Source organism: Ornithorhynchus anatinus, chromosome 3, assembly GCF_004115215.2.
Source record: "Ornithorhynchus anatinus isolate Pmale09 chromosome 3, mOrnAna1.pri.v4, whole genome shotgun sequence".
In the NCBI taxonomy this organism is placed as follows: domain Eukaryota; kingdom Metazoa; phylum Chordata; class Mammalia; order Monotremata; family Ornithorhynchidae; genus Ornithorhynchus; species Ornithorhynchus anatinus.
In genome coordinates, this window is record NC_041730.1 from 120,724,207 (window position 1) to 120,742,331 (window position 18,125).

The 18,125-nt window shown below is 43.6% G+C and overlaps 1 protein-coding gene and 1 non-coding gene across 6 annotated transcripts in view; both read left to right on the forward strand.

Annotated features, from left to right (window-relative positions):
* USP54 (ubiquitin specific peptidase 54) overlaps positions 1–18,125 on the forward strand; it is a 128,620-nt gene that overhangs the window by 57,687 nt on the left and 52,808 nt on the right. The gene's annotated exons all lie outside the window — the stretch shown is intronic.
* On the forward strand, positions 12,532–12,670 carry LOC114810713. The gene has a single exon (XR_003758408.1). It is a non-coding gene; the product is annotated as a small nucleolar RNA SNORA7 (small nucleolar RNA).

An 18,125-nucleotide genomic window follows, 5' to 3' on the forward strand; every position in this document is an offset into this window, starting at 1 on the left:
AGTGCTGAGGCTGGGAGCAGGGGGGATGAATGAAGGGAGTAAGTCAGGGCGACGCAGAGCACAGTGGGAAAAGAGAGGGAGGCTTAGGGAAGGCTTCTTGGAGGAGATGTGCTTTCAATAAGGGTTTGAAGGGAGGAGAGCAATTGTCTACTGTAAAAGGTGATTTCAGACAATTGTTAACTGTTCAGATCCTGAGGTATAGTGTGTTGTATTTTGTAAAACCACCAAGATAATATTTCTCTTGCCCAAATCGACATTTCAGAATAAAGTGAAAGCCTATTTAATAATTGAAAGAAAACTGATTTTTAGGGCTGCCTTAGATTTTCAAAAGTGTTTCTAGAGACAGACAATTTTGAGTGACTAGGAAACTTAAAGGGAGACAAGATGATGAAAGATATTCAGCTTGGGTTTGCTCTCATTTGGCTTTTAAAAATTTCTGGGAAATTATCTTATAAAATTTAAGGGATGGTTTGGGACCTTCTCAGAGCCTCTGGGGCTCAGGGCCCACTGGAGCACTTGCCCACTTGCCCTTGCATGTGCATCTCTGAACACCAGCCAGAGAACAGTGATCACATACACTGGTCTAAGTCACCACTACCTCCTAGGTGGGGCTTCCCCCAACTTGGGGAGTCTATCAGCCTCCTTGCTGATCTCCCTCCTCCTGTCTCTCCCCACTCCAGTCCATACTTCCCTCTGCTGTCCGGATCATTTTTTTACAGAAAACACTCAGGACACGTTTCCCTACTCCTCAAGAACCTCTAATGGTTGCTCATCCACCTCCACTTCAAACTTTAAAACCATCGGCACTCAATCAGCTTGCCCCCTCTTATCTCACCTCGCCCGTCTCCTTCTGTAACCCAGCCCACACATTTGGTTCCTCTAATGCCAACCCAGTCGCTGTACCTCGATCTTATCTAACTCACCGCTGACCTCTCTCCCACATCCTGCCTCTGGCCTGGAATGCCCTCCCACTTCATATCTGACAGACAATTACTCTCCCCACCTTCAAAGCCATACTGAAGGCATATCTCCAAGAGGCCTTCCCTGACTAAGCCCTCATTTCATTTTCTCCCACTCCCTTCTACGTCACCCTGATTTGCTACCTTTATTCACCACCCCCGCTCAGTCCACAGCACTTAGGTACATATCCATAATTTATTTACTTATATTAATGTCAGTCTCCTCCCTCTTGACTTTAAGCTCACTGCGGGCAGGGAACATGATCTAATATTATATTGTACTCTATCAAGCACTCTATCAAGCACTGTGAGCCCCACGTGGGACAACCTGATTCCCCTGTGTCTACCCCAGCGCTTAGAACAGTGCTCGGCACATAGTAAGCGCTTAACAAATACCAACATTATTATTACATTATTATCACTCAGGACAGTGCTCTGCACACAATAATCACTCAACAAATGCAGTCGGTTGATTGATTGGGCTTTGGGGCTGTTGGGAAGGATCGGGACTAGGTGGTATTCATCTATTCATTCAGTAGTATTCATTGAGTGCTTACTATGTGCAGAGCACTGTACTAAGCGCTTAGAATGTACAAATCGGCCTAGCGTGAACTGAAACTAAACTTAAACTTTGAAGAGATGCCTCCATGCAGGATGGGGGGGTGGAGAAGAAATAGCAAGGGTGCTTGAACTAGGATACACGATTGCTTCCACAATTCTCCTACTTTATCCAGGGAACATGTCTGTGATATTGTACTCTCCCAAGGGCTTAGTATCGTGCTCTGTACACAGTAAGTGCTCACTAAATACGATTGACTGACAGACTGGTGACCGGGTAAGTGTCGCCATAAGTAAGAGTACAACTTGCTGCAAGGTTACAGGAAGGCAAAGTCAAAGCATCTTAGTTTAGTGGCAAGAGCACGGGGTTGGGAATCAGATGATGTGAGTTCTAATCCCGGCTCCACCACTTGCCTTCTGTTACCTTGGGCAAACCACTTAACTTCTCTGTGCCTCAGTTACTTCATCTGGAAAATGGAGATTAAGATTGTGAGCCCCACGTGGAACGACCTCATTACCTTGTATTTACCCCAATACTTCAGAACAGTGCTTGGCACATAGTAGGCGCTTAACACACACCATTATTATTATTAGTAGTAGTATAATGTTAGTTGGAGGATGGGAGCGGGATGGTAAGAGATTTAAGCATGGCACATCTACTCATTAAGCCAGTTCCCTGGTTTGAAAGGCCCCACACCAGACTAATAGCCCTGGGCCCCTTAATCCCTTACTGATCACTCTACTTTTTGGCAGTTGACACAACAAAAATTTCTCCCTCTCCTGAACAGCACGTCTTGAAATGGAAGGATTGAGCTAATACAAGCGAGTCTTTTTTTTTCCCCAGGAGGCAGATTGGTTTTGTTGATTTTTTTCTGCACTGACAAGGAGCACTCTTTCTCCCTAACTTGTGTATTTATAGCTCCTTGCAAATTTTAATAAATGATTAATTTTGGCAAAATTGGAATCAAGATGATGAACTACATCATTAAATTCTGTCAAGAGCAATTTGTTATTAAGGTCCTGTATAATTAAGCCACACTCATTTCTGGGATGACTTCCGAATATCTCCCATGACCATCCTTACTCTGAAAGTAAGTCAGCAAAATCAGCAAGCAAGCAGTGCTCTGAAAATCAAGTAATATCTCATCATTATCTTGGAGAACAGATGCCCTAGGATTGATCTAACAAGAGTGACCCTGCAATCAAGTTGCGAATTGCATCACAATAAGATGCCCACTGGAATATTGTAGTCTTTTACTCAGTTATAAGTAAAGGAGCAGCATGGCGTAATGGGTAGAACATGGGCCTGGAAGCCTGGGTTCTGGGTTCTAATCACAGGCTCCACCACTTGCTTTGCTGTGTGTCCTTGGGCAAGTCACTTCACTTCTCTGTGCCTCAGTTACCGCTTATGTCAAATGGGGATTGATTGTTAGCCCCACGTGTGCCCTGGACTGTGTCCGACCTGATTAGCTTATATCTCTCCCTGCACTTAGTACAGTGCCTGACAAATAGTAAGCGCTTAACAAATACCATAAAAAATGAATATGTTAGTATTATCTGTATATTTGTTTATAGGCTATAAAGTCTGGAAGTCCAAGTGGACTATATTCAGATCATAGATCCTCTGCTAGGAAGAATTGATAAACCATCCCATTTTATCAATATTTATTGAGCACCTAATGGGAAAGCACAGAAGTGGTAAAAGTTTTCTAGGATCATACATTTTAATGGAATAGGAAGGCCTGTTATTGGAGGATATGGGATTCTTGGAGGGCTTTGAATCTGAAGAAAGCTAGGCCAGAGAAAACAGTGTGAGCAATGGAATGGAGGCGGGAAAGCCAAGAGAAAGGTACAGGTAGGTTTGCTAGGAAGGAACAAAGGGAGGAAGTTGGGAAGTAGATTAGACAGTTGATTAGACTGTAAACTGGTCATTGGACAGAGATTGTCTCTATCTGTTGCTGAATTGTACATTTCAAGCGCTTAGTACAGTGTTCTACACATAGTAAGTGCTCAATAAATACTGTTGAATGAATGAATGAATGCATGAGAAGTAGTGAAAAGGGGAAGAATGTAGGGTGGGGAAATTGATGGAGAGCCCTGAAGCCAATTTTGAGGAGTTTTTGCTTGATATGGAAGGAAAAGAGAAGCTCACAGGCATTTTTGATGAACAAAGAGATGTGCGCTAAATGTTGTTTCTAGATGATCCCTTTAGATGACAGGCTCTTTAGGGGCAAAGAACGTGTCTACCAATTCTTTCAGTCAATCAGTGATATTTATTGAGCCCTTACTATGTGCAGAGCACTGTACTAAACACTTGGGAAAGTACAACAGAATTAGAAGACATGGTCCTTGCCTACAAGTATACAGTCTAGAGGGACTTTGTATCGCACACTCTCCCAAGTGTTTAGTTCAGTGCTCTGCACACAATAAGTGCTCAATAAATACACTTGATTGATTTTAGGAGCAGGTTGTATAGATTGGATGGGGGAGAGGCACAGGCAGGAAGACCAGCAAAAGGAGCCTGACTGAACAATCTAGCTGCAAAACTAGAAGCCAAAACTTGAAACCGGATGGAAGCTGTTTAGGTTGCCATTGGAGATTTTTGAGGGATGAAGATCTGAACAAAACAACATATTAGGGAGATGATACAGGCTGGAGAGTAGAGTACAAACTGAAGAAGGGAGAGGATGGAGAAAGGGAGACCAGTGAGTAGGCTGGCATATTCCTATCATACTTTTTCAAAGCCAATCTTGCCCCAGTCATTTCCTTTCCATTTAATTCTGAAGAGATTGTTATCCACACACTTTGACATACTTTCACGTTTGCAAATGATCTGCTAGAAGGTGACCCTAGGTTCACTGACCCAACTCTCATGGCCAGTTTCTAACCAATCAATCAATCAATCAAATTTATTGAGTGCTTGCAGTGAATAGAGCACTCTTCTAAGCACTTGGGAGACAAGTTGGTAGACACATCCCTTATAAAAGCTCTCATCCCTCTAATCTCGCTGCCTCGAATTCTTCAACTCCAACTCTCTCCTGGAGCCCCTCCAATCTGTCTTCCAACCCCTCCACTCCACCGAAACCGACCTCTTAAAGGACACCAATGACCTCCTTCTTGCCAAATTCAATGGCTCCTATTCTATCCTAATCCTCCTCGACCTCTCAGCTGCCTTTAACACTGTCGACCATCCCCTTCTCCTCAACGCGTTATCCAACCTTGGCTTCACGGACTCTGTCTTCTCCTGGTTCTCCTCTTGCCTCTCTGGCCATTCATTCTCAGTCTCCTTCTCGGACTTCTCCTGCCCCTCCAACCCCTTTACTGTAGGGGTTCCTCAAGGGTCATTTCTTGGCCCTCTTATGTTCTCCATCTATACCACCCTCTTGGTGAACTCATTCACTCCCACGGCTTCAACTATCATTTCTATGCAGATGACACCCAAATCTACGTCTCCTTCCCCGTTCTCTCTCCTTTCCTCCAGGCTCGCATCTCCTCCTGTCCTGCCTTCAGGACATCTCCACTTAGTTGTCTGCCTGCCATCTAAAACTCAACATGTCGAAAACGGAGTACCTTATTTTCCCTCCCAAACCCTGTTCTCTCCCTGACTTTCTCTGTCACTGTGATCAGCAGTACCATCCTTCCTGTCTCACAAGCCCACAACCTTGGTGTCATCCTTGACTCAGCTCTCTCATTCACCACACATATCCAATCCGGCACCAACACCTGCTATTCTCACCTTCATAACATCGCCAAGATCCTCCCTTTCTTCTCCATCCAAACAGCTACCATGTTAGTACAGTCACTTATCCTATCCCGACTGGATTACTGTGTCAGCATCCTTTCTGACCCCCCAACCTCCTGTCTCTCCCCACTTCACTCTGCTGTCTGGATTATCTTTCTACAGGAATGCTCTGGGCATGTTACCCCCCTCCTCAAAAATCTCCAGTGGTTGCCCTGGTTACCTTAGAATCAGGCAAAAACTCCTCACTATATAAAGCTCTCCATCCCCTTGCCCCCTTCTACCTCACCTCCCTTCTCTCCTTCTACAGCCCAGCCCAGTCCAGTCTGCTCCTCTGCTGCTAACTTCCTTACTGTGCCTCGTTCTTGCCTGTCCCGCCATTGACCCCTGGCCCATGGCCTACCTCTGGCCTGGAATGCCCTCCCTCCTCACATCTGCCAAACTAGCACACTTCCCCCCTTCAAAACCCTACTGAGAGCTCACCTCCTCCAGGAGGCCTTCCCAGACTGAGCCCCCCTTTTCCTCTGCTCCTCCTTCCCTCCCCATCAACCCTATTCCCTCCCTCTCCTCTACCCCCTCCCAGCCCCACAGCACTTGTGTATATATGTATGTATTCATTATTCTATTTATTTTATTAGTGATGTGTATATATCTATAATTCTATTTATTTTAATTGATGCCTGTCCACTAGCTTTGTTTTGTTTTGTTTTGTTGTCTGTCCCCCGCTTCTGGACTGTGAGTCTGCTGGGTAGGGATTGTCTCTATCTGTTGCCAAATTATACTTTCCAAGCGCTTAGTAAAGTGCTCTGCACACAGTAAGCACTCAATAAATACGATTGAATAAATGAATGAATGAATGCCTACAAAAAGCTTATAGTCTAGAGGAGGAACTTACATTCAAACGGTGATAAAGTACATAGGTTTTCCAGATGTAATGACATATATGTTGAGATACTCCAAGGAAGGAAGATTGTTTTTATAATTTAAGGGAAATGCCTTATGACTTGTTTAAAGGGATTGCCGTCCTGCCTGCTTTCATAGAAGCAGCATGGCCTAGTGGAAAGAGCACAGGCTTGGGAGTCAGAGGACCTGGGTTCTAATTCCCGGCTCTGTCACTTGCCTGCTATGTGTGACTTGAAGCAAGTCACTTCTCTGCCTCAGTTACCTCATCTGCAAAATGGTGATTCAATACCCATTATCCCTTGTATTTAGGCTGCAAGGCCCATGTGGGACCAGATTATCTTGTATCTACCCCAGTGCCTAGTATAGTGCTTGGCGCATAGTAAGCACTTAATAAAGCTACTATTCTTATCACTATCATTATCATGGCAGTTAGTGCTATCCTGGGCTTTGTTGATGTGTTCTTCTTAAATTGCTTTAACAGATCTGGCCAAATCTAGGCTAGCCACCATCCAAAACTCTAATCTAGGTAGACAGTTGGGATTTTTTTGTTGTTAATTATTTCTTTACCTTTAAAAATGATGCTACCAAAAGGATGAAATATTATTTTCAAACTGGCTAGCTGCTAATACATGTTGGATAATGCTAAACAATTATGTTGCGGTTTGTATGCTCTCCAGATTTTGACAGTAGTATTGTTTACAAAGTGTAATTTATGGAGCTTAAAGAAAAGGAATAGAATTTGGAATAAAAATTGACACGTCAAATCTGTAGGGATGAAAGTGTTGCAGTTAGCTCTGAGAGGCAGACATTAACATAATTAAGTAATAAATTTACGAATCGAGCTCCATGCTCATTTTGGCTTTCGTCGAATAGTTGTTCTTAGAGGTCTATGAGTGTTTCAGCATGCGTTGCACGCAATATTTACTGCATCTGAATGGATAAGTAGGAGAAGCCCATGCTGCAGTTTGCCCCCATCTAAAATCCCAAATTACCTTCCTTGTGAGGTTGCAGATTTTTAATCCTTGCTGTCACATACTCATAGCATAGAACTCACATTCATTATTCATCATGAATCTGATGTTTTTCTCCCCTAGTGCTTGACTTTACTTTGGTCTTGGCTTATTTATTTATCTCGGTTCAAAGGAGGAAATCCGTTCTCTGTACTTAGTATGCCACAAAGATTTTGTTCTCCTTCCAGGGATTGTACTGGAGGGTTAGCAGTGCCAGGATGTAGGACAGAATGTTTTTTGTTACATGGAAGAAGAATGCAGGATTGATGGATTCAATTCATCAAGACCTCTCAATTAATGATATTTCTTTGGTGTATGTGAGTTTAAGGGCACAAAAGCAGGAAGAATTCACATTTTTTAAAGGTAAAATGTATAAGCATTTGACTGTGGAGTACTTAGATGAGCTTGTTGGGGCAGGATGATCTGTGGTTCTGATTGCTGTTCATCAAGGTGGTGAAAAATTCTATCTGAGAGGAGGGATTCTCAGATTTCAGACCTTCTCTTGCCAGCCTTACCACAGCATAATTTACTGTTTGTGAATGTGAGTGGAGAAGGAAAACAGAGTTTAATTTGAGCACTCCTCTGTTGTGGCATATTCATTCATTAGTATTTATTGAGCACTTACTATGTGCAGAACACTGTACTAAGTGCTTGGAATGTACAATTCGGCAACAGATAGAGACAATCCCTGCCCAGTGACGGGCTCACAGTCTAACTGGGGGAGACAGACGACAGAGCAAAACAGAACAAAAACAAGACAACATTATCACGATAAATGGAATCGGGGGATGTACACTTCATTAACAAAATAAATAGGGTAATTAATATATACAAATGAGCACAGTACTGAGGGGAGGGGAAGGGGGGGAGAGGGAGGAGCAGAGGGTGGAGAGGGCCAAGATTTATTGTGATAAAAAAATAAAAAGGATAATTATAATAATGATAATAACTGTGGTATTTGTTAAGTACTTACTATGTGTCAAGCATAGTTCTAAGCACTGGGGGAGATACAAGGTTATTAGGCTGTTCCAAGTGGGGCTCACAGTCTTAATCCCCATTTTACAGATGAGGTAACTCATGCCCAGAGAAGTTGAGTGACTTACCCAAAGTCACACAGCTGCTAAGTGGCGGAGCCGGGAGTAGAACCCACAACCTCTGACTCCGAAGCCCGTGCTCTTGCCACTAAGCCACGCTGTTCTCAGTGCTCGGTAGAATACATGACATCCAAGTTGGCATACGTATTCCCTGCCCACAAAGAGTTTATAGTCCAAAGGAATAACACATTCCTTGCCCACAAGGAGCTTGCAATTTAATGTGGGGTAGAGAGACAAATATAGTATTTACGGATAGAATGATCAAAATAAATAGTGCTGAAGATAGGCATAGATAAATACATAAGTCCTGGAGATGGCTGATGAATTGATATGACTTTGGACCAGGGATGGGAGGCTGGAGAATCAAGAGCACTTTTTTTTGGATTTTGGGGGAGAGGGGTTGGGGTGAGCGTTTTTTTTCTAAATGGAATTTGTTAAGCACTCATGAACGTATCCTTAATTTATTTATATTAATCTCTGTCTCCCTCTTTAGACTGTGAGCTCATTGTGGGCAGGGAATATGTCTACCAATTCTGTTGTATTATACTTTCCCAAGTGCTTAGTACAGTGTTCTGCCCACAGTAAGCACTCAATAAATACCACTGAATGATTGATTACTATGTGCTAAGCACTGGGGTAGAAACAAGCTAATCAGGTTGGACACGGTCCCTGTCCCACATGTGGCTCACAGGTTTAATCCCCATTTTACAGATGAGGCAATTTTTTTTTAATGGAATTTGTTAAGTGCTTACTATGTGCCAGGCACTGTACTAACCGCTGAAGTCACTGTACTTGTACTAAGCGCTTGACTGGCCATGTACTATCCACGATTGACTGCATAATAATAATAATAATGTTGGTATTTGTTAAGCGCTTACTATGTGCAGAGCACTGTTCTAAGCCCTGGGGTAGATACAGGGTAATCAGGTTGTCCCACATGAGGACACACAGTCTTAATCCCCATTTTACAGATGAGGTAACTGAGGCCCAGAGAAGTTAAGTGACTTGCCCACAGTCACACAGCTGACAAGTGGCAGAGCCGGGCTGCATCAGTGCTCGAGGTGATGCTACAAGGATTCCACGCAACCAACTCCCACACAGAAATGGCAACATTTGAAACTGATAAAAATATCTGAAGCATGGGGAGGAATCTTTAAGAATAAAATGATGCATCCAGTACCTAAAGTTTTCTGTTGCAGAAAGTTCATTATTCTTTACAAACCATCTCTCATTCTTCCTCAGCAAGCTGTGAGATACAGGGGAATCTGAAATTGTCATTCCCATTTTACAGAAGGAGCTTGAGGCCCAGGGAGGGTGACTTACCAAAGGTCACCCAGCAAGTCAGGCCTGGGAACGAAACTTAGAGAGCCTATCAGCTTCGGAGTCTAGTCTCCAAATCTGGCTGCTTCTCCACACAGAAAAAGGACTGAGACCCAGAGAAATGAAGTGACTTGTCCAAGTTCACAGAGCAGACAAGTGGTGGAGCTGGGATAAGAAACCAGGTCCTTCTGACTCCCAGGCCCATGCTCTATCCACTAGACCACAGTAGAAGGTTAACTAGAGAGGAAAGAAGAAAGTGAGCTGAGGAGTAGCAGATAATGGCAAGCAGATGCACAAAATGGGAGAGAGTTGATGGAAAGCTTTGAAACCAATTGGAAAGAGAGTTTGCTTGAAGTGGAGGGAGATAGAAAGCCAATGAAGGGCTCTAAGTAGTGGAAAATGGGTGTTGAATGGTGCTTCAAGAAGAAGATTGGTGTACATGATATAGTTTGGAGGGTCAGGGGGACCAGTGGGGTGACAGATACAGTATTCTAGCTGTGATATGTCCAAATCATACATCCTCCAGACTTTGGGCAGGGAAAGTTTCTACCAATTCTGTTACGTTGTACTCTCCCAATCCTTAGTACAGGGCTCTGCAAAGAGTAGGTGCTCGATTAATTGATTGATTGATACATCACACTAACAACTGGCAATTGAACAAAAAAATCATTGGGAGTGACCAGATATTTTAAGAGACACCCTTTTGCAAATTCTAGGACCGCTGCTTTATATCAGTAACTCTTCTGAAAATACCTATTCTTCTCTAGAAGATGCATCTTTTTATTCTGTCTCTCTGATTTTCCCTTCTTCTTTCCTTGTTTTTGTATTAGTGATCTCTATCTTTCTCCTCCAGCTCTGTATTCCTGTTGCTCTCTTATTTCCTGTGTGTGTGTGTGTGTGTGTGTGTGTGTGTATGCCTTTGTGAATGTTTGTTGATATGACCATTTGTGTGTTCCTCTATCAGTGGGTATGCCCTCTGTTTATATGTTTAAACTTGAGGTCATTGCTGATGAGCTATCTATCTCCTCATCTTCCCCTAAGGAACCAGGTGTCTGTTGAGCTCAGAACTGCAGGCAGTGGGGAGAAAGGGTGGGAGCACGGAGGAAGGAACCTTTGCCTTTGCCAAAAAAAACTATTGATTGACCAGAGCAGGGTTTGTTCTCTGTCCCAGTTGTGGCAGGGGACTTTTCTTTCTGCTAGCTTAGGAGTCTGCAACTTTTTTGTGTGGAAGAGTCATACGCAATGAAACCTTTGGGCAGGGAATGTATCTACCGACTCTGTTATACTGTACTCTCCCAAGCGCTCAGTACGGGGCCCTGCACACAGTAAATGCTCAGTAAATGCTATTGATTGATTGAGGTTAGTGGTCAATAAAGGGGAGGAGTGGGAGAGGGTGGAAAGAGAGAAGGAAGGTAGGAGAGATAGGAGAAGAGAGGGAAAGATAGAGAGCACAAGCGTATTTGGGACTTGGAGAAGAGTAAGTGTCAGAGTGGGAGCACATGGTGCCTGTTGTTGTTACATAGTAATAATAATAATAATTATGATATTTGTTAAGGACTTACTATGTGCCCAACACTGTTCTAAGCACTGGAGTAGATACAATTTAGTAAGGCTGGACACAGAACTTCTCCCACATAGGATTTATACTCTTAATCCCCATTTGGCAGATGAGGAAACTGAGGCACAGAGGAGTTAAGTGACTTGTCTCAGGACACACAGCAGGTAATTGACAGAGCCAGGATTAGAACTCAGGTCCTCTAAGTCCCAGCCCCATGCTCTTTTCCACAAGGCCATGCTGCCTATGTATTTGTCTATATTTGCTTGGGTTTTTCCAGTAAATCAGAGCTTTAAAGACAGGGCCCACTTCTCTCTGTTTCCTAAACAGCTAAAACAGTGCTTGACCCAAGAATAGACATTTCTTACATACTTCTGACTTAACCACTTCCAAGTCTCACCTACTCCTCCCCGGTTACTCACTGCCAATGAAGTCTCAGCTGGACTGAGAAGGAGGGTGGCTTAGTGAAAAGAGCACATTGCCTGGGGGCGTTGGAGGACTTGAGTTCTAATCCCACCTCTGCCACTTGTCTGCTGTGTGATCTTGGGCAAGTCAGTTAGCTTCTCTGTGCCTTGGTTACCTCATCTGTAAAATGGGGATTACAGTCTACTCCCTCCTACTTAGACTGTGAGCCCCATGTGGGACAGGAATTGTGACTGACCTGATTATCTTACATCAGTGCCTGGCACACGGTAAACGCCTAACAGATTAAAAACAAAACAGTCCTTACAGATAGTATCTTCTTTTTTTGCAAATTTTCCACTGCCCCATCCCAGTCAGTGCACCCGGAGGCAACTGCCTCTCTTCTTACTGTCTGAAACTGGCCGTGGTATGGAGGTAGATCAGGGAAGGGGAACTTTTGGTTCTTGAGCCACTTGTGACTTTTCATAATATCAGATGTGGCTCATCCCTGTGAAGGCAGCCACACTAATTCTTCATCACAACTTTCTGGCCACTCCCCTCCAAGCTAGAAAGGGACTGTGGGGGAGTCAAGATGGAAGCTCTAGTCCTTGACCCCTGCTAACTTGATGAAGCCACTGCCTAGGGAATGGTGGGAGACCCCATTGTCTTCCCCTAAATGGCAGGGCAAGCAGGAACTGCTCCTCCCCTCTCTCTCCCATCTCCCAGCTCCCATCTGTGCTTGCTGCAGTGACACCAAAGCCAGCCAGCCAGCCTGGACAGAAGTGTGGCCTAGTGGATAGAGCATGGGCCTGGGAGTCAGAAGGACCTGGGTTCTAATCCCAACTCCGCCACTTTGCTGGGTGACCTTGGGCCAATCATTTCACTTCTCTTTACCTCATTAACTCATCCGTCAAATGGGAATTAAGACTATGAGCCCTATGTGGGACAGGGACTGTGTTCAAACTGATTATCTTGTATCTACTCCAGCACTTTCCTGCTCAGGATGGCACCTGGAGAGTTTCCAGTACTCTACCAGTCTCTGCTACAGGAGGGAGAGTCAAGCAGAGGCCTATCCGTTCCATTCCTAGCTTGGGCAGTGTCTAGTTAGTGGAAGACAATCTGCTACAAGTCAAAACTCAGCTGTTTTGGGCAGCAGAGGCATGGGATATATATTGCATATGTCTCTAATTCTGTTTATTTTGGTGCTGTTGATGCCTGTTTACTTGTTTGTTGTCTATAGCCCCCTTCTAGATTGTGAGCTCATTGTTGGGTAGGGATTGTGTCTATCTGTGCTGAATTGTACTTTCCAAGCACTTAGTTCAGTGCTCTGCCCACAGTAAATGCTCAATAAATAAGACTGAATGAATGAATGAATGGGAGAGAGTCAAGGGCGGAGTCTTGAGTTTACTGCGTGGAAGAAAGCAGTGGTAAACAACTTCTGTATTTTTACCAAGAAAATTCTATGGATACTCTACCAGAATCATTGCAGTTGAAGGTGGGGCGTTCTGGGAGAGATGTGTCCATGGTGTCGCTATGGGTCGGGAATGACTTGGCAGCATAAAATATGACTCCAGCACTAGTTCAGTGCCTGATATAGTAACAAATACCGTAACATAACATAACATAACAAATACCATAAAAAAGGGGGGGGGAGGACACTGTACCCTCCCGGAGGTGCTGTGCTTTGAACTAAAGCTGTCAGCAGCAGCGGTTAGCTCCATGCTGGTCAGATAGAGTGCAGAGGAAGAACCTGATTATCTTGTATCTATCCCAGTGCTTGGCACATAGTATCAATACCGCAATCATTATTAGTTCTGCCTTAACAAGTGTTTTCACTGTTAGTTTGGGTAGATTATTGTGAGTCCTGCCTCTGATCTGGAACTCTGTCCTTACCTTACAGACTTTCACTCTCCCCACCTTCAAAACCCTATTAAAATTACATCTCCAAGAGGCCTTCCCCTACTAAACCCTCCCCCTCTACTACCTCTCCCTTCTGCATCACTCTTGCTCTTGGATTTTTACCCATTATTCACCCCACCTTCAGCCCCATAACACTCATGTACATATCCGTAATTTATTTTAATATCTGTCTCCCCCTGTAGACTGTAAGCTCCTTCTGGGCTGGGAATGTTTCCCAAGCACTTAGTACAGTGCTCTGCAAACACTAAGCACTCAATAATTACAGCTGATAGACTGATAGGGAAATTCTGGCATTTAGTAAAGCAAGAAGAATTGGTTTGTGTGCATCTGCCCGACATTGGACACTTTAACTATTACAGCACCATTTATCCTTTTCACTGGGTTTTGCAAGAACTCAACTCTGTATTTTATGAGAACTAGGTGTATCCATTAGTGAAAGTAAATGTCACTTTGAAAAGATGTTATATTTATTTATTTAATATGGAAATTTGTGAATTGATTTGCCCAAATATGATGCCTCATGTGGGTTAATCCCTGGACGTCTTTTTTCCGGTCAGTCTGACTTTGCTGAAATACTCATACCATCAGATATCTAAGTACAGTCACTTCTGCCATAATGTGGGATTAGCAGTCAGCCCACATCTGTTGCCGCAGACATATGCCTAACGGTATCTTCCAACACTATGTCATAGTCTATCCAGAAAGGGGCCTGTTGTCAGATTTCCTAATTCTGCCATCGTGTTCTATCCAAAACACATAGTGAAAGTATATCCTAGAGTAGAATTAACACTCCCTTTGCTTACCATCCTCAAATGTAGAGACATGAATATGAACCTGGATATAGACAAAGATAAGGTTATATGGGAGAAAAAGAGGCAGAATTCTACCTTGCTTTGCCCAGTGCTTTTCAGAGATTCCCTCTTTCAAAGCTCTATAGAAAATGTTGCCGGCTCTTTTTTTAATGGTATTTCATTCAATCGTATTTACTGGATGCTTACTATGTGCAGAGCACTGTACCAAGCACTTGGGAGAGTACAATATAACAATCAACAGACACATTCCAAGACGGTGGCGAGATAGACGAAATCGAAGAACAGTGAAAAGGTTAGCATTGGAGGAGCGAAGTGTGCAGGCTGGGTTGTAGTAGGAGAGTAGTGAGGTAAGGTAGGAGGGGGCAAAGTGATAGAGTGCTTTAAAGCCAATGGTGAGGGGTCTTTGATGTGGAAGTGGTTGGTAAGCCACTGGAGTTTCTTGAGGAGTGGGGAAACAGGGCCTGAACATTTTTATAGAAAAATGATCCGGGCAGCAGAGTGAAGTATGGACTGGAGTGGGGAGAGACAGGAGGCTGGGAGATCAGCAAGGAGGCTGAGAAAGAGTAATCAGGGCAGGGTAGGTTAATTGGATTAATGTGGTTGCAATTTGGTATTGTAAAGCACTTACTCTGTGCCAGGCACTCTATTAAGTGCTGGGGTAGATACAAGCTAATCGGGTTGGACTACAATCCCTATTCCACATGGAACTCACAGTCTTAATCCTCACTTTACAGATGTGGTAACTGAGGCCCAGAAAGTTCAATGACTTGCCCAAGGCCACACAGCAGACACGTGGCGGAGGCAGGTTTTGAACCCAAGTTCTAATTTGTAGCCCGATTCCTGGAACTTCCTGAAAGGAACTATCAGGTACAGACAGGTCTCCAGGGGTCAATCTGATCCTAGACACTGTGTGCACATCATCCCCCTTGCTTATCATTTAATTTATAATGCAGAAAGTATGGTCCAATTTTAGGCTTCTTATTCATATAGAATAAAGCTTTATTCTAAAATTCCACAGAATTTAGAACCAATTTAAAAAGTAGCAATAACTGTGAAAGAGATAGAAATGTGGTCCATAGGAAAAAGGGGTCTAGGTAGAAATGATTTAGAATGTTAATAATAATAACTATGATAATGGTATTTGTTAATAATACTAATTGTGGTATTTGAGAAGCAGCATGGCATAGTGGAAAGAGCACGGGCATGGGAGTCAGTGGACGTGGTGTCTAATCCCGGCTCCGCCACTCGTCTGCTGTGTGACCTTGGGCAAACCACTTAGCTTCTCTGTGCTTCAGTTACCTCATCTGTAAAATGGGGATTAAGATTGTGAGCCCCATGTGGGACAACCTGATTACCTTGTATCTACCTCAGCGCTTAGAACAGTGCTTGGCACATAGTAAGCGCTTAACAAATACCAATATTATTATTACTATTTGGTAAGTGCTTATAGCATGCAGGACACTCTACTCAGTGCTGAGTTAGATAGAAGATGATGGAGTCCCACCTGGGTTTCACAGTCTAAGTAGAAGGGAGAACAGCATTTTGCAGATGTGGGAACTGAGGCATAGAGAAGTGAAGTATCTTACCCAAGGTCTCCCAGCAGCCAAGTGGTGGAGCTGGGATTAGAACCCATGCCCTCCTACTCCAGGGCCTGTGCTCTTTTGTTGTCACAAGGAGGTGTTGCCTGGCAGAAAGATCATGACCCTAGGAGTCAGAGGACCTGGGTTCTAATTCCAGTTAGTTGCCTGCTGGGTGACCCTGAGCAAGTCATTTAACTTCTCTGTGCCTCAGTTTCCTCATCTGTAAAATAGGAATTCAATATCTGTCCTCCTTCCTATTTATTCATTCATTCAATAGTATTTATTGAGTGCTTACTATGTGCAGAGCACTGTACTAAACGCTTGGAACGTACAATTCGGCCACAGATAGGAGCCCCATGTGGGACAGGAACTGTGTTCAACATCTAATTAACTAGTACCTACCCCAGCACTTAGAATAGTCCTTGACACATATTCACTGCTCCAATACCATCATTAAGGAATGACATGATTATATCGGTTGATCAATCAATACTATTTATTGAGCACTTATTGTGCACAAAGCACTATACAAATCGATTAGAAGAGTGCAGTCTAACTGATAGACCTGTTCCTTGGCCACAACAAGCTTCCAGTCTAGAGGGGATGAGAGATATTGAAGTAAACTATGAATATGTACATAGGTGCTGTGGGGTTGAGAGAGGGGTGAATAAGCAATAAATACGATTGATTGAATGAATGAATGAATCAATCAGTGGATAAATTGGAGCAGACCAAGTGCTTAGTTAACACAGAAGGAGGAGCAGATAAGGGAAATGAGGGCATAATCAAGGAAAGCCTCTCAGATGAGATGTGATTCTAGGAGGGTTTTGAAGAGCTGGAGGCCTGAGGGAGGATATGGATGAGCAAGCAGTTGGTCAAAGTTGGCGGCGAGATATATGAGGTCAAAGTACAGTGAGCAGGGAAACCAACTTTGTTGTACTCTTCCAAGTGCTTAGTACAGTGGTCATTCTTATTTATTGAGTGTTTACTGTGTGAAGAGTATTGTACTCAGCTCTTTGGAGAGTACAGTGTAACAGAGCTGGTAGACACATTCCCTGTCCACAACGAGTTTAACACAGGGAGGAGACATTAATATAAATAAATTATGGATATGTACATAAGTGCTGTGAGGCGGAGGGAGACGTGAATGAAGCTTGCAAATCCAAGTATAAGGGTGATGCAGAAGGGAGAGGGAGAAGAGGAAGTGAGGTCTTAGTCGGGGAAGGCCTCTTGGAGAAGATGGGCTTTCAGTGAGGCTTTGAAGGTGGGGAGAGTGATCGTCTGTGAGATATGAAGAGAGGATGATGCATCAGGACATGGGTGAGAGGTCAGGGGCGAGATAGATGAGATCGAGGTACAGTGAGTAGGTCGGTATAAGAGGAGCAAAGTATGTGGGCTGGGTTGTAGTGGGAGATCAGCGAGGTTAGGTAGGAGGGCAAAGTGATTGAGTGTTGTATAGCCGATGGTCAGGTTTTTTTTATATCTGAATGATCTCACAGCCTTGAATGAAGGTGTTTGAGTCACACCCAAAATGAGTCCCTTTTAGTCTCATGCATCCCTGCCTCCCACTCCCCCATTTTTGATTATAGGTTCAGAGTATCAAAATACTAAAATAAATTCTGAATCTTTATGACTCTTTACAGAATATATATGTGTGTATGTATCTATATATCTTGGAAGCAGCATGGCTTAGTGGATATAGCACTGGAGTCAGAAGGTCATGGATCCTAATCCAGGTTCAGCCACTTGTCTGCTGTGTGAACTTGGGCAAGTCACTTCATTCGTATTTATTGAGCGTTTACTGTGTGCAGAGCACTGTACTAAGCGCATGGAAAGTACAATTCAGCAACAGATAGAGGCAACCCCTACCCAACAACAGGCTCACAGTCTAGAAGGGGGAGACAGACAATAAAACAAAACAAGTAGACAGGCACACTTCTAGAAAGGTACACTTCTCCAGGCCTCACTTACCTCATCTGTAAAATGGGGATTGAGACTGCGAGCCCCACGTGGGACAAGGACTGTGTCCAACCCGATTTGCTTGTATTTACCCTAGTGCTTAGTACAGTGCCTGGTACATAGTAAGCACTTAACAAATACCATAATTATTATCTTATAGATTTTATATTTTGTGTTAACTGAAATTTGCTGCACATGGGCCCAATGGCTTTTTACACAATAGAAGAGTGAAGTTTAAAGGGAAACACCTGCTTTTAGTCACTTAAACGCCTGTTGGTTTTCTTTTTGCTCTGAATCCTGCTGCTCTGGAATGG